We start from the raw sequence: 16,689 nt of genomic DNA, 5'->3' as shown, positions 1-16,689 counted from the left end.
TGTTTTCACTCTTTTTTTTAAAATACATTTTATTGATTTTTTTACAGAGAGGAAGGGAAAGGGATAGAGAGTTAGAAACATTGATGAGAGAGAAACATCAATTCAGCTGCCTCCTGCACACTCCCTACTGGGGATGTGCCCACAACCAAGGTATATGCCTTTGACTGGAATCGAACCTGGGACCCTTCAGTCCACAGGCCTACGCTCTATCCACTGAGCCAAACCGGTTAGGGCTAAAGTGTTTTCACTCTTAATGTGGTGTACAGGGAGATATTAGAATAAGTTTAATCACTTTATCAGTCATTGTTTGCATCACTGTTGTTTTCATATCATGTTTTTGTTGTTTCCATATCATGTTTTTGTTGTTTTCATATCATGCTTTTGTCATTTTTATATCATGCCTCTGCTGTTGTTATATCCTTTTGTTACTGTTTATTTATTAATAAATTTATATATGTTTTTCATATAAATTTTCCTAATTTCCTTTCATCTCTCACACTTCTATTATGGAGAAAGGACAAATAGCAATATTAAAATATCTCTGCTAATTAATTCCCTTTTAAAAAATATATTTTATTGACTTTTTACAGAAAGGAAGGGAGCGGGATAGAGAGTTAGAAACATCGATGAGAGAGAAACATGGATCAGCTGCCTCCTGCACACTCCCCACTGGGGATGTGTCTGCAACCAAGGTACAAGCCCTTGACCGGAATTGAACCTGGGACCCTTGAGTCCGCAGGCTGATGCTCTGTCCACTGAGCCAAACTGGATAGGGCAATTAATTCCCTTTTAATGTGCACGAATTCCGTGCACTGGGCTACTAGTCTACTATAATGCTAATTAGGACTACTTTTCTCCTCTCTTCTCTATCATAAACACCATTCATATTGTTTTCTAGATCATTTAAAACTGAGTCATTTTTTAAATCATGTATCCTATATTAAAAATGTCTAATATACAAATTGAACAAATGGTGGAATGATGGGCGGAATGACTGGTTGCTATGATGCACACTGACCACCAGGGGGCAGACGCTCAATGCCAGAGCTGCCCCTAGCCCTAGCCAGGGCTGGTGAGCAGGTGGCGCCAGGCCGGCCAAGGCGGGTGCCAGTGGGGTCCCCCAAATCACCCTGCTGGTCACCCCACAGATTGGCCCTGATCGCCGGCCAGGCCTAGGGACCCTACGTATGTACGAATTTTGTGCACCGGGCCTCTAATAAGTCTTATAAAGATGCTTGAAGTAATATGAACACCTGTTTCTCTTATACTTCAAGCAAAGAGTACAAAACCTGGTTGAGTAAAACAAAAAGAAGAGAGGGTCTATTCAAAAAAATTAAGATTGAAAGCAAACTGTCAAGTATTTGGAAGACAGATGTCCAGCAAGTGTTCTAAAGACATTCTAGCCAGGTAGAGTTCCTGTTCTAATAATCATGCACATCACTCTGAATATTCTGCAGCTTACTTCTGTGTGGCAAAATGAGAATTGACAAAGGAAGTATGGACAGACCAGCATTCTAGATACAGTTCCTTGTACAGAAGATCCACATAATCAAGTGCTGTCAGAAGTATACCAACCTCCCCCTATTTCCTCAGTGACCACCACCAAATTCCTCCATAAGAGGACTTCACAAAATGTCAAGGGATTTCTAGGATATACAAAGATCAGGTTGAGATATTCTGGTTTACATAGTCAATCTGAATAATTTAGGTGGGAAAGGCAACTGTTCTCAAGGGTTGGATTTACTGTTTTCTTCAAATTTTGACTGTACCTTACCTACAGTGGCATAAATTAACACCTAAGTATTTTTGAAGAGAAAATTCCATTATTTCTTGTTTTCTTTGAGAGCTGCCCCCCCCCCCTTGTTTGGAAGGTTTGCCATACTTTGCTTCCATCTGAGCCAGAAAATTGTCCATTTCCTTTGCTGATCTTTTTAAAAATATATTTTTATTGATTTTAGAGAGAGAAGGAGGAGGAGGGGAGAGGAGGGGAGAGAGAGAGAGAGAGAGAGAGAGAGAGAGAGAGAGAGAGAGATCATGGATTAGTTGCCTCCCATATTCACCAAACCACAAATTGGGCATGTGCCCTGTCTGGAATCAAACCTGAACACAACACTCAAACCACTGAACAACACTGTCCATGTCCAGAGCTTGCTGATCCTTTTGTTTGCACTGAATGACTGCCTTCAAGTTACCTACTCCTTCATCAAGTCCCAACTCCTTCCTGCTCATTTTTGCTTCTTTAGCCTCTTCCTGAGCCCGCCTTGTCTTTACATTCATCTTTTAATTGGTTCTTTGACCAGGGCATTATAGGTCAAAGTATCAATGGCTTCCTGAATAATGATTCTTATCCTGGGTTCCTCTGTATATGCACTCACAGCAAATATTCCAGGAAGGGATCCATGTCCCCTTGAAGTCCATATAGGCCTGTTTAACATCAGCCAGTTCTTCCTCAGAACCTTTGCATGTCTTAGCATGAATGTCTTCTGGAGATATCTTTTTAAAGAGTGACTACCAATATCTCTCCCAGTCTCAATCTTGGTTGAGCACATCAGAATCCTAGTCCACTGTTCACTGCTCATCATATCCTGCTCTCTGCTCTTTGTCACTCAGAACGGAATAGACTTTCCGGAGGACCTGAACGTGGTGGGGAGCATCCTTCATATACTCTGTCCTGATGCTCTTGCAGGGACATCTTGTGGTAGCCACATGGAACCTTGCCATCAGGGGACTCACCTTGAAAGCCCAACACTCAATAAAGGTAGGTGTTGTGGAACACTATTTTGCACAGATCCATCAGCCCCTTGGCCAGCAGAGGTGTAGAGCAGGTGGCAGCCTCCAAAGAAAACAACAGGCCCCAGCGATACTGGATAGACCTCCCACCAGTGTCTTTCCATTGGTGGTTTTCTCCATTCTTAGGCAGTACGCATCAGTTTGCCTTTTTTCTCCTCCCTTCATGATCAGCTTGGAGATACCTGGCATCCTGATATCTCTTATCTAGTACAAAAGAGCAACATGCAATGTGGCTCGGTGGTTGAGCGTTGACCTATGAACCAGGAGGTCACTGTTTTTATTTTGGTCAGTGCACACGCCTGGGTTGCGGACTCAATCCCCAGCAGATCAATGATCCTCTGTCATCATTGATGTTTCTATCTTTCTCCCTCTTCCTTCCTCTCTGAAATCAATAAAAAATATATTTTTTAAAAAAGAGAAACCTATAGCATGGAATAACTTGAATGTTTTTGTAGTTGTCCCTTTCCCCTTCCCACTCTCCAGCAACAACCCATACAATTAAGCAGCTGGAAAAGGTATGAACAGACAATATATACACACAAAAATAGCGTGTGTGTGTGTGGGGGGGGGGGAGAGCACTGGACTAAGGTTCAGGAGCCACACTGATTTAAACCCAGATCTAAGATTCCTTCTGGTTCTTGGGTGATTTGATTTAGCACATTCAATCACACTGGTATTAAAGAACAATAGTAAGTTTATACTTATTAAAGCAGTAAATATTATCAAACACAATGCTGGTTTGGCTTGGAGGAAAAGGATAGAGAAACTATCCTCATACTCTTCCTGCAGCAGGATAAATTAGGATAATTCTTTTGAAGGGAAATTTGGCAATATATATCAGAAGTCATAACATATATTCATGTCTTTTCACGTAGTAATTTCACTCCTGGAAATTTATCATTAAGGTAATTATTCAGCAGAAGGAAAAAACTATATATACAAATACATTGTACCTGCCATTACGCATAATTTCAAAAAAATGTTATTAACCAAAAGTAGCCAGAGTAGTTAACTGAATTAATACACATAGACTGAATAGAATATTATGTGGACAATAAAAATCTTAATTCTGAGGACTGCAATAAACTTTAAAAAGCCTAAACACAATAAAATTAAGAGGTTAAAGGGCAAAAACAGAACACACAATTGTACAGACATTTTCATTGTAACTCTATCAAAACATATCACCAGAAACAATTGTGTTGGGTGATGGGATTACAGATAAAAATGATTTTGTTTTTTCCTTTTATGAAGTACACTTTCTAAAATAAGTTAAAAATAATTTTAAAGTGATAAATAAATAAAACAAGTGCTGGCCCAACACCAAGGAGCCTAATATGAGAGTATCTTCTCTCCCTGGGCTGCCCTTTTATATCTACTAACTCCTGACATTTGCTTCTAATACGGAAGGAGGGAAAAAGAGAAAAAGGGGGTATTGATAAAGGAGAGGTACCCAAGAAAACCTGCCTATGAAAATCAGAAGACATGTTGCTTCTGAATGCCTCTGCTTACTATGCTAAAGAAGTTGAGCATTCCAATGGACTAGGTTCCCTTCCTTGCCTTTATATAAATTTACCTAACAATAGAAAACATTTATTTTCAGCAACTGTGAAAATAAGTATTTCTTTTCCAGAAGATATATTATTTATTTATTTATTTATTTATTTATTTATTTATTTATTTATTTAATGTTTATTTTAATAGATCTTAGAACAATAATAAACAACATTTAAAAATTATAACATTGGAGAGAAACTAAGATGGCGGCATAGATAAACACCGGGAAATAGTCGCCTCACACAACAATTGAACAATATCCCGAAGGACGGAGCAAACATCGTCCAGAACAACAGGAAGGCTGGCTGAGTGTAATTTCTACAACTAGAAGAAAAGAAAAGCACGCTGAGAGCCAGAGGAGCTGCGGAGGCTGAGTGCAGAGGTACGGCGGCGGCTCGCAGGGGGTGGCACCTGAGGACGCGGCTGTCTTTTTGAATCACAAGCTCCCGACTGCTCTGAACTCCGGTTCCGGGAAGTCTCTGGGGACCCAGGACTCATACAGGGAGAGGCTGGTCTGTCAGGCGGCAGCGGGCGAACTTGAGGGCGGCTTTCCCTCAGAGGTGCTTGCAGCCGTTACCAGGACACTGAGACGCGCGACTCCGGGCGCGGAGAATCAGCCATAGCTTCTTTCTCCGCCCTTTTGACTCCCTGAGACCCCGCCCCACCCAGGCTGCGGCAGAGGCTTTTGCATGTGAATGTACCTAACTACAGCCCAGCCAAGCGGACCCGGAACTTCCAAGAGAAGGCCCAAGGCCCCGCAGCGGCTTGCATTGCTTCACAGCTGAGCCTCTTCGTGGCTCCAGCTGTGTGGCCTCAGGCAGGGGCTGAATTAGCACCTCCTTAGATCCAGGAGCCACTGTACCCAGTGGTCAGAGGGGGACCATTCTCCCACTTCAGACACAGCTGCTTCCCACAGCCAATTGGCCTGGAGGTCAATTCCTCCCAGTGATCCTACAACAACCAAGGCACCAAGAGTGCACCAAGAGTGTCCACCCCAGGTAACTGGGGAGGCTGAGCCACTGGGCCCTACAGGACACCTGGCGCGCAGGGCCACTCTATCAACACAGGGAAGCAGCCAAAATGCGGAGACAAAGAAACAGGTCACAATTGGCAGAAACGGAGGAGGACAGACGACTGGATATAGAGTTCAAGGCCACGTTTATACGGTTTGTCAAGATTTTATGGAAACCGCCGATAAATTTAATGAATCCCTCAAGGGGTATAGTGAGACCATGGGGGACATGAAAAAGGACCAACTAGAAATTAAGCATACACTGACTGAAATAAAGAATAATTTACAGAGATCCAACAGCAGACAAGAGGATCCCAAGAATCAAGTCAAAGATTTGAAATACAAAGAAACAAAAAATACCCAACCAAAAAAGAAAAAAGAAAAGAGATTCAAAAAATATGAAGATAGTGTAAGGAACCTCTGGGACAACTTCAAGCGTACCAACATCAGAATTATAGGGGTACCAGAAGGAGAGAGAGGGCAAGATATTGAAAACCTTTTTGAGGAAATAATGACAGAAAACTTCCCCCACCTGGTGAAAGAAATGGACTTACAAGTCCAGGAAGCGCAGAGAACCCCAAACAAAAGGAATCCAAAGAGGACCACACCAAGACACATCATAATTAAAATGCCAAGAGCAAAAGATAAAGAGCAAGAGAAAGACAGTCAGTTACCTACAAGGGAATACCCATCCGACTGTCAGCTGATTTCTCAACAGAAACCATGCAGGCCAGAAGAGAGTGGCAAGAAATATTCAAAGAGATGAATAGCAAGAACCTGCAACCAAGATTACTTTATCCAGCAAAGCTATCATTCAGAATGGAAGGTCAGATAAAGAGCTTCACGGATAAGAAAAAGCTAAAGGAGTTCATCACCACCAAACCAGCATTATATGAAATGCTGAAAGGTATTCTTTAAGAAGAGGAAGAAGAAAAAGGAACTCTTACCATTTGCCACAGCATCAATGGAACTGGAGAGCGGATAAATACCACAAGATCTCACTTATTTGTGGAATATAATGAACAACATAAACTGATGAACAAGGACTGATCCAGAGACGGAGAGGCTTTGATTGGACTGTCGGGCCTTGGAGGGAAGGTAGGGGAGGGTGGGGGCAAGGGGGAAGGATCAACCAAAGGACTTATATGCAAGCATATAGGCCTAACCAATGGACACGGACAACGGGGGGTGGGGGTGAGGGGATGAGGGGGGGGTGGGGGGGTAGAGGGTACACATATGTAATATCTTAATCAATAAAAAAAAATTATAACATTTATAATTCCATCACGTGAATAGGTTTCCCTTTCTCAATGTTAACATCAATGAACATAAATAATTTTTAAATATTGCAATTATGGTATAATGCCATTTTGAATTCCATGTTTTTATAAGCACATTTTTATTCCCATAGTCTTAATAGTTATCATTTTAATGACTGCATAATATTCCCTACGTATGATGGCTCATAATCTATTAAACCATGTCCCTAGTGTTTGTCATCCCAGGCCATTTCCAATTTTTTGCTAGCCTCCATTTCATTTTTATTTAAAGGAACGAAGCTCTTTTGAGGAACATCGTCTAGCTGATTAAGGTAAAAGACTTCCAACCCTTATCTGAAATCCTATACTTGGCTTTTCAATATTCTAGACCAGGGATTGCCCATTAAGATGAGTCTCTGAGAGAGGGCAGCCAGCATACAGATTTTGGAGTGTGGTGGCACCTGGAATGAAACTGCTGCTGGGTTTTGCTCTGTTCTATTTCTGGCTACACAGGGGGAAGTTCAGCCTATGGAATAGATCAGAAGGAAATTATTAAACTTGTTTTCCTGAGTTGGACGGTGGTTTGAATAGACCTAGGTTCATGTCCCAGCTCTAGCTCTTACTAGCTGTATAATTGGCACACCTGTCTTAAAATGATCCTCAGCTCCCCATCTGTAAATGAGGAACTGGACTAGTTATCCATTAGTCTGTTTCACAATCTTATTCACTTCCCAAAGTCTCTGATCCACTTTAATATACCTCACTCTCAGGAAATAATCTTGACTTTACCTTCTACTTTATTGACCCTCTAGTTATTTTCCAGCATGATTTACTTCAACTTCCTCCCTTACCCAGTCTCTTCTCTTTCTCTCCTATGTCAGAGAAAAAAAAATGTCTTACTCCCAGCTTTTAATCCTAACCCCTCCTACTTCTGTAAAGAATGTGCTCCATTAATTATATACTGTCAACATGTTCAATTTCTCCCTCTCTTCTTCCTTCCTCTGTCTATAAACATACTCGATATTTCTCATTCTATAAACCAGTGGTTCTCAACCTTCCTGATGCCGTGACCCTTTAATACAGTTCCTCATGTTGTGGTGACCCCCAATTTCATTGTTACAAATTGAACATAATTAAAGCATAGTGATTAATCACAAAACAATATGTAATTATATATGTGTTTTCCGATGGTCTTCAGTGACCCCTGTGAAAGGGTCGTTCGACCCCCAAAGGGGTCGCGACTCACAGGTTGAGAACCGCTGCTATAAACCTTCCCTGGATCCAGGAACCACTTCGAGATTTTTTTTTCTTCCCTTTTTTTTTGTCACCAAGCTAAAAGCTGGTCATCTGTACACATGTCTGTATTTTCACAAGGTCAACAATAACAGTCTAATGCCACTTATTCCCTTAAATTATTCTCCTCTGCTAATTACTTCTTCTGTTGGCTTTGCTGGGGCCTCTTCTCCCACTTCTAATAGTAAAGGGTGTCCCAAAATTCACGCAAGAAGTAATTTTGATAGAAAACACAGGTTTATAATTAAAAAATTGTAAATTTTTTATTGATTCATAAAGGATACAGTATAGGGTTATGTATGGAATAGTATATCGGGTAAATGGCCTCCACAGCTTTGCTGGCACATACGCACTCTTTTGTTGAAATTTTCCATGATTGTTTTGCATAAATGTGGCTGAATTTCGTTGATACAGCGCTCAATTTCCTCCTTCAAGGCATGGGTGGTCGTGGGCTTGTTAGCATAAACCTTAGACTTCAAAAAACCCCAAAGAAAAAAGTCCAACGGTGTTAAATCGCATGATCTGGGCGGCCAATTCTGACCACGAAGGCGGGAAATTACACTCCTAGGAAATGACTCATGCAGGGACATCAATTTGGCACCATGGTCAAAAATTGGACATTTTGAGCCCTACCCGGTTTGGCTCAGTGGATAGAGCGTTGGCCTGTGGACTGAAGGGTCCCAGGTTCAATTCCGGTCAAGGGCATGTACCTTGGTTGTGGGCACATCCCCAGTAGGGGGTGTGTAGGAGGCAGCTGATCAATGTTTCTAACTCTCTATCCCTCTCCCTTCCTCTCTGTAAAAAATCAATAAAATATATATATTTTTAAAAAGAATTGGACATTTTGAGAAGCTCTCTACATCATATTCTCATGAAAGATTTGCATCTTCATGCTTACAAAGTTCAATTGACTAAGAACTGAAGCCTACTGATCACGCACAGCGAATAGAGTTCCTTGAATGGATTATGGAACCACAACAAATGGATGCTGATTTTTCGAACAAAATCATCTTCAGGGATGAGGCTCATTTTCATCTCGATGGCTTGGTTAATCAACAAAATTGTCGCATTTGGGGTTCAGAAAATCCACGAGTGATTGTTGAGAAACAAATGCATCCACAACGTGTCACTGTTTGGTGCGGATATTGGGCTGGAGGCATCATTGGACCATTCTTCTTCGAAATGCGGCTGCTCAGGCAATAGCAGTTAATGGTGATCGCTATTGCGACATGATAATCCAGTTTTTTGTGCCTAAATTGCAAGATATGGATGTGGACGACATATGGTTTCAACAAGACGGTGCCACATGCCGTACAGCCCGAGAAACAATTCAATTACTGCATGAGTCATTTCCTGGTCGTGTGATTTCCCATCTTGGTGGTCAGAATTGGCCGCCCAGATCATGCAATTTAACACCGTTGGACTTTTTTCTTTGGGGTTTTTTGAAGTCTAAGGTTTATGCCAACAAGCCCATGACCACCCACGCCTTGAAGGAGGAAATTGAGTTCTGTATCAACGAAATTCAGCCACATTTATGCAAAACAATCATGGAAAATTTCAACAAAAGAGTGCGTATGTGCCTGCAAAGCTGTGGAGGCCATTTACCCGATATACTATTCCATACATAACCCTATACTGTATCCTTTATGAATCAATAAAAAATTTACAATTTTTTAATTATAAACCTGTGTTTTCTATCAAAATTACTTCTTGCGTGAATTTTGGGACACCCTTTAGTTTATTCTGAAACATACTGTTAAGTGAGGAAGTAGGATATAAGATCACTTGTGTGATACTTAAAAGATGTATATGAAAAGCCTAGAAGAAAAAAATATTTCCAAATGAAAAAATGGTTGATTTAGGTAGTAAGATTTTTAATACATTTTAATTGAATATATTGGGGTGACATCTATATACATAAAAGGCTAAGTGATCGACTGTACATCTGGCCGGCCATCCAACTGACTGGCTGGCCAGTATATATGATGCGCACTGGCAATCTATATATATAAAAGTCTAAGTGACTGTTAAGGCTGAGCGACTGGAACAACCAGATGACAGGCCAGTAGCGATGACGTGCAATGACCCAGACCTTGCTGCTGGGGCCCTGACAGCCCCGAATCTGGTTCACCCACACCTCAGACCCAGAAAGGAGGGAGCGGGGACCCCAATTCCTCATGGAATTGGCTGTTGGTTAGCCTGCTTCTGGGGCCAACCTCCCGTGGTCCCTCCCCCCCGCTGGCCAAGAGACCCCACCCTTGCACGAATTCGTACACCAGGCCTCTAGTTAAAAAATATATGTTGGCTCACCCATGCACAATACATATAAAGCTCTTGCTGGCGCCAATCGCATGCATGTGTTTCAATCTGTCATTGTTGATTGTGAATTTGGTTGTTTTTGTTGCATTTGGTAGAAAAGTTCTCCTTCTCGGAAGGGATTTTCGACAATGTGTCAGTGTTGTGCTGCATGCTATGTGATCGGGCATAGTACAAATGAGTTTAAAGTACTGTAGTATTTGGGGATGTTTCAAATAGTCTCTTAAAACAAATATGAGATCAGAGGATTCTGCTTATAGCAAATGATTAGTAACACCTGGAGATGGCAAACTTAATAGCAGTTTTCATTTAGGAATGTATATTATTGAAATCCCCCATGAAATAATTTGTAATGGATCTATTATTGAAGCTACCTTTGGAATTACTATATCTATAGATAATATTAAAAATATATCTAAACATGTGATTCTTTGTCCTAAAAATGAACACATTCATAGATTAAATAAAGAAAATTTGGATATACTCGATGGAGATTTTCACACCTATTTGAGTGATGATTCCATCGATTCAATGTATGATGCTGAAAAAAAAATTTCCCATCGAATTTCTTAATAGTATTACTCCATTGGTAATGCCGTGACATAAATTAAAATTGAAAGTAGGTGCAATCATCATGCTACTGAGAAATCATAATAGTGAATGGGGTCTTTGTAATGGTACTAGATTTATTATCAAAAGATTACGACCTGCCCTAGCCGGTTTGGCTCATTGGATAGTGCATCGGCCTGGGGACTGAAGAGTCCCGGGTTCGATTCCGGTCAAGGGCATATACCTTGGTTGCAGGCACATCTCCAGTAGGGAGTGTGCAGGAGGCAGCTGATCGATGGTTCTCTCTCATTTATGTTTCTAACTCTCTATCCCTCTCCCTTCCTCTCTGTAAAAAAATCAATAAAATATATTAAAAAAAAGATTACGACCTAACATAATCGAAACTGAAGTATTAGGAGGATCTGTGGAAGGAGAGGTTGTTCTGATTCCAAGAATTGATTTCTCCCCGTTTGACACTGGCCTCCAATTTAAATTAATTCTAAGACAGTTTCCTGTGATGCCAGCATTTGTGATGACTATTAATAAATCACAAGAACAAACTCTAGACAGAGTAGGAATATTCCTACCTGAACCCGTTTTTGGACATGGTCAGTTATATGTTGCTTTCTCTTGACTTCAAAGAGCATGTGATGTTAAACTTAAAGTTGTAAATACTTCATTACCAGGGAAATTAGTCAAGCACTCTGAAAGTGTTTTTACTCTTAATGTGGTATACAGGGAGATATTAGAATAAGTTTAATCAATTTATCTATCATTGTTTTTATCAATGTTGTTTTTATATCATGTTTTTGTTGTTTTATATCATGTCTTTGTTATATCATGTTGTTATTGTTTATTTATTAATCAATTTATATATTATTTTCATATAAATCTTACTAATTGTATTTTATCTTTCTATTATAGAGAAAGGCAAATAGCGTTATTAAAATATTTCTTCTAATTAATTTCCTTTCAATGTGCATGAATCCATGCATTGGGCCACTAGTAATTAATAATAATGCATACTGAAACTTGCTAAGAGAATAAATATTAAGTGTTCTCACCATCAGAAAATGTAACTGTGAGGTGATGCGTATGTTTATTAGCTTGATTGTGGTAATCATTTAACAATGTACACATTTATCGAATCATCCTGTTGTACACCTTAAATATATACTTTTATTTTTCAAAAATAATTTGTTAATAAATTAAATTTCATGTTGTGTTCTTACCACAATCAAATTTAAAAAAAAGAAATGCAAGTTCTAAAGGGCAAAAAAAATCTAATAAGAATAACTAATAATTAATCATAGTAAGTAATAATTTTGAACATGTCAAAAATATAATAAACAATGGTATTGTTTAAAAACATTAGAAAGTGTAATCACAATTGGGTTTTGCTATTTTACCCAAACTGACATTCTCTACCTTGTAATTGGAGTGCTTCAACCATCTATCTCTCTCTCTCTCTCTCTCTCTCTCTCTCTCTCTATATATATATATATATATATATATATGTATATATATATATATGTATATATATATATATATATATATATATATATATATATATATATGGCTAATATGATAAGTGTCTGACCATGCTACTGGTCACTATGATGCGCACTGACCACCAAGGGGTAGACACTCAATGCAGTAACTGCCGTGACACATACTGGCCTTTTCCAGATAAATGGCACCACAGACCTGGCACCCACCAAGCAACACTAGGCTTCCCCCAAGTGGGACACAGGCCCCGCCACCACCTTGGAGCAACAGCCCACCAAATCACAGCCAACGCTGCCCACAGCCCAGCCCAGCCCGGAAACAGTGGCTGTGGGCGCCAGGTAATGACATCACACAGCAACGCCCAGCTTCCTCTCCCTAGCAACTAGCCTCCTTGGAGTTTCTTCAGCCCAGGAACATGACTTGCTTTTTAGCCAGGTGGAAACATTTTACACTTTAACCAAATGTCTGTGAAGCGTTTTCCCGTGCCTTTTCTCATTTGATCCTCACAGAAGTCCTGGAGTAGGTAGATAGGAGACTCGGTGGAATCCTATTTTCTTTTCATTAGCCGGAAAATGGAGATTTAGAAAACTTAGAAACTTGACCTGACTGAAAAGAGGTAAGCAATGGTGGACCTTGAAAATGACTTCAGGTTTTCTCACTGCGCAGAATATAGTCAAACATTGCTGCAGTTGCCACTGTGGAGAACAGTATGGAGTTTCCTCAAAAATTTAAAAATGGAACTCCCATTTGACCCAGTAATCCCACTTTTAGGAATATATCCCAAGAAACTAGAAGCACCAATTAGAAAGAATATATGCACCCCTATGTTCATAGCAGCACAGTTCACCATAGCTAAGATTTGGAAACAGCCTAAGTGCCCATCAGTAGATGAGTGGATTAAAAAACTGTGGTACATCTACACAATGGAATACTATGCTGCAGTGAAAAAGGAGTTCTTACCATTTGAAACATAATGGATGGAACTGAAGAGCATTATGCTAAGTGAAATAAGCCAGTCAGAGAAAGATAAATATCACATGATTTCACTCATTTATGGAATATAATGAACAACATAAATTGATGAACAAAAACAGATCCAGAGACAGAGAAGCATTGATCAGACTGTCAAACCTCAGAGGGAAGGTAGGGGAAGATGGGGGTAAGGGGGAGAGATCAACCAAAGGACTTATATGCAGGCATATAGGCCTAACCAATGGACACAGACAACAAGGAAGTGAGGGCATGATTGGGAGGGATGGGGGTAATGTGGGGATAAGGACACATATGTAATAACTTAATCAATAAAGAAATTTAAAAAATAAAATGAAATTACAAAATAAAAACATATAAAAAATAATGTGATTGCTGAAAAAAAAATTTACCCTTTGTTCTCCCTGCGTGATCTACAATAATAATCTGTTTTTTATTGGTATTTACTGTTGTGTTGCTGACAATTACCTGAAAGAGAAGTTGGGGTGCTTCACTGGGCTGGAAAAAGTTTAGCTCCATCAGAAAGCAGGTCTAATTAAGTAAGTTTGTTCTATATCTATAAAAGTCTAAGTTGATTTGCGCATGCACGATACATATAAAGCTCTCGCTGGTGCCAATCACACGCATGTGTTTTGATCTGTCATTGTGGATTGTGAATTTGGTTGACACTTCTAGTATAGAGAAAGGGTGAATAGCGGCATTAAAATACTTTTTATAATTAGTTTCATTTCAATGTGCACGAATTCGTGCACCGGGCCACTAGTCTATAATAATAAAAGCATAATATGCTAATTAGACTGAACAGTTGAACAACTTTCTGGATATCCTTCCAGATGTTCTCCTGGATGACCTTCTGCATGAAGCCGGGGTTACGAAGGCCAAGGCAAGCCGCGCAGCTGCAAGGGCTGAGCCCCTTGCATGAATTTTCTGCATCGGGCCTCTAGTATACATATAATGTGAATACTGGCATAGTCATGCTTAAATATTATCTTTTAAAAATATTTTTAAAATTTATTTTTAGAGAGAGAGGAAGGGAGAAGGGGAGAGAGAGACAAACACCAATCTCCTGCCCCTTGCACACCCCCTACTGGGGACCAAACCTCAACTTGGGAATGTGCTGTGACCAGGAACCAAACTGTCAACCTTTCAGTGCACGGGACGATGCCCAACCAACTGAAACACACCAGCCAGGGCTTAGATCTATTATCTTGTTATTTGTTTTCAATTTGTTCTATCTAGTTTTTGTCCCCACCTCTATATCTGCCTTCTTTTGGACTTAGTATTTTTTATGATTCCATTTAACTGTTTTTGCTAGATTATTAGCTAGAACTCTGTTTTTTTATTTTACTGGCTGTTTGAAGGTTTATAGTATACATCTTTAACTTATCACAACATACCTTTTAGCGATGTTGCACCACCTCCTAGATCCTATAAGAACCTTAAAATAGTATATTTTATTTCTCCCCCTTTGACCTTTGTGTTATTTTCATGTATTTTACTTTTTTAAAATCCTTACCTGAGGGTATGTTTTTTATTGATCTTAGAGTGAGAAGAAGGGAGAGAGAGAGTGAAACATTGATGCAAGAGAGAAACATCATCAATTCGTTGCTTCCCACATGTGCCCTGACCCGAGATTGAACCCACAACCTTTTTGGTGCACAGGACAATGCTCCAAACAACTGAGGTACTCGGCCAAGACATTTTACTTTTAAGTATGTTAGAAATCCCACAATACATTTTTATTTTGTTTAAATACTCAATTATTTTTTTCATTAGAATTAAATGATAAAAATATATATTAATGCATGTAATTACCATTTTTGGTGCTATTCATCCCTTCTGGTTCATTTCATTTAGTTCATTTCATATTTCTATTTGGTATAATTTTACTTCTTCCTAAAGGATTTCTTTTAGTATTTCTCCTGGTGAGGGTCTGTTGGTGATGAATTGTTTTGGCTTTTTTAAGTCTGAAAACTCTTTATTTCATTTTCATTTTTGAAAGATATTTTCATTGGACAAAAATTTGTACATTGACAGATTTTTTTCTTTTGGTTCTTTAAAGATGTTGTTCCACAGTCTACTTGCTTGCATATTTATGATAACTAGTCTGTTCTCATTCTTTGTTCCTTTGAATATAATGTGTTCTTTCCCCCATTGGCTGTTAAAAATTTTTCTGCATTTATTGTATTCATTTTCCCCCTCTGAGTGTTTTTAATATTTTATCTTTATCAATTATTTTGAGAAAGTTAACTATTATGAGTCTTGGCTTGTTGTTTTTTTCTTTTCTCTCCATATTTTTTAGGTTCTTTGAGCTTCTGAATATGGAGGCTTATATTTTTCATCAAATTTAGAAAATTTTGGTTATTAATTTTTCAAATACTTTTCAGGGCCTCCCACTTTCAAGGATTCCAGTTACACCTGTATTATGTTGCTTAAAGTTTTCCCACAGCTCACTGATGCTCTTTTAACTTTTCAAAATTCTCTTTTTTTCTATGTGTTTAATTTTGGATAGTTTCTGTTGTTGGGCCTTGAAGTTTATTAATCTTTTTTTCTGCAATGTCTAATTTGTTGTTAACCCATGAAGTGTATTTTTCATCTAACAATTTTAGTGTATATTTTTAGAAGTTCAATTAGGGTATTTTTATATCTTTTATATCTCTAGTTCATTCTTTGACCATATGTAATACAGTTATAATGTCTTCATGTGTCCTTCTCTACTAATTGCAACATCTGTGTCAGTTCTGAGTTCCTTTCAATTGACCAATTATTCTCCTCATTATGGGTTGTGTTTTCCTGCTTCTTTGCATACTCAGTAAGCTTTGATTGGATGCCAGATATTGTGAATATTACTATGTTGTGTGCTGGGTATATTTGTATTCTTATAAATCTTCTTGAAGTTTGCTCTGGGATGCAGTTATGTTACTTCAGAAAAGTTTGACCCTTAGAGGTCTTGTTTTTATGATTTAATATGTGAGTCTGAAATATTACTCAAGCTAGGGCTAATTATTTTCCATTACTGAGATAAGACCTTCCTGAGTACTACACCCAATGCATTGTGATTTATGAGTTATTCCATTCTGGCTGGTGGGAGCAGACACTATTCATGACTTCATATGAATGTTCCATTCTGTATAATCTGTTCATAGGGCTTTTTCCCTGGCTTTAATTTTCTCACATGCATGTACTATTCAGCACTCTGCTGAATACTCAAGAATGACCATCTGCAGGTCTCTAAGGGTCTTTTTTGTGCAACTCTTACCTCCTCAGTACTCTGACCTATGAACTCTAGCTACTGTAGTGTCCTTGGACTCTCAGCTTCATCTCCTCAACTTGGAATGCACTGGGATCTTATAACAGCAAGCTGGGCAATGTTAGGATTCATTTTGTTTGTTTCTAATTTCTCAGGAATTATGA

General features: G+C 39.1%; 1 pseudogene across 1 annotated transcript; it reads right to left on the bottom strand.

Annotated features, from left to right (window-relative positions):
* Nucleotides 1-1,770: 1,770 nt before the first annotated feature.
* Nucleotides 1,771-2,721, bottom strand: LOC308511686 (dnaJ homolog subfamily C member 9-like; annotated as a pseudogene). The gene is made up of 2 exons: nt 2,133-2,721; nt 1,771-1,922 (listed from the first exon to the last, which is right to left on the bottom strand). The product of its transcript is annotated as a dnaJ homolog subfamily C member 9-like (transcript).
* Between the last annotated feature and the right edge of the window lie 13,968 nt (nt 2,722-16,689).

This window comes from Myotis nattereri, assembly GCF_964212035.1.
Source record: "Myotis nattereri genome assembly, chromosome: X".
NCBI lineage: Eukaryota > Metazoa > Chordata > Mammalia > Chiroptera > Vespertilionidae > Myotis > Myotis nattereri.
The sequence above is the reverse complement of the archived record's forward strand: the minus strand, read 5'-3'. Positions and strand labels throughout refer to the sequence as shown.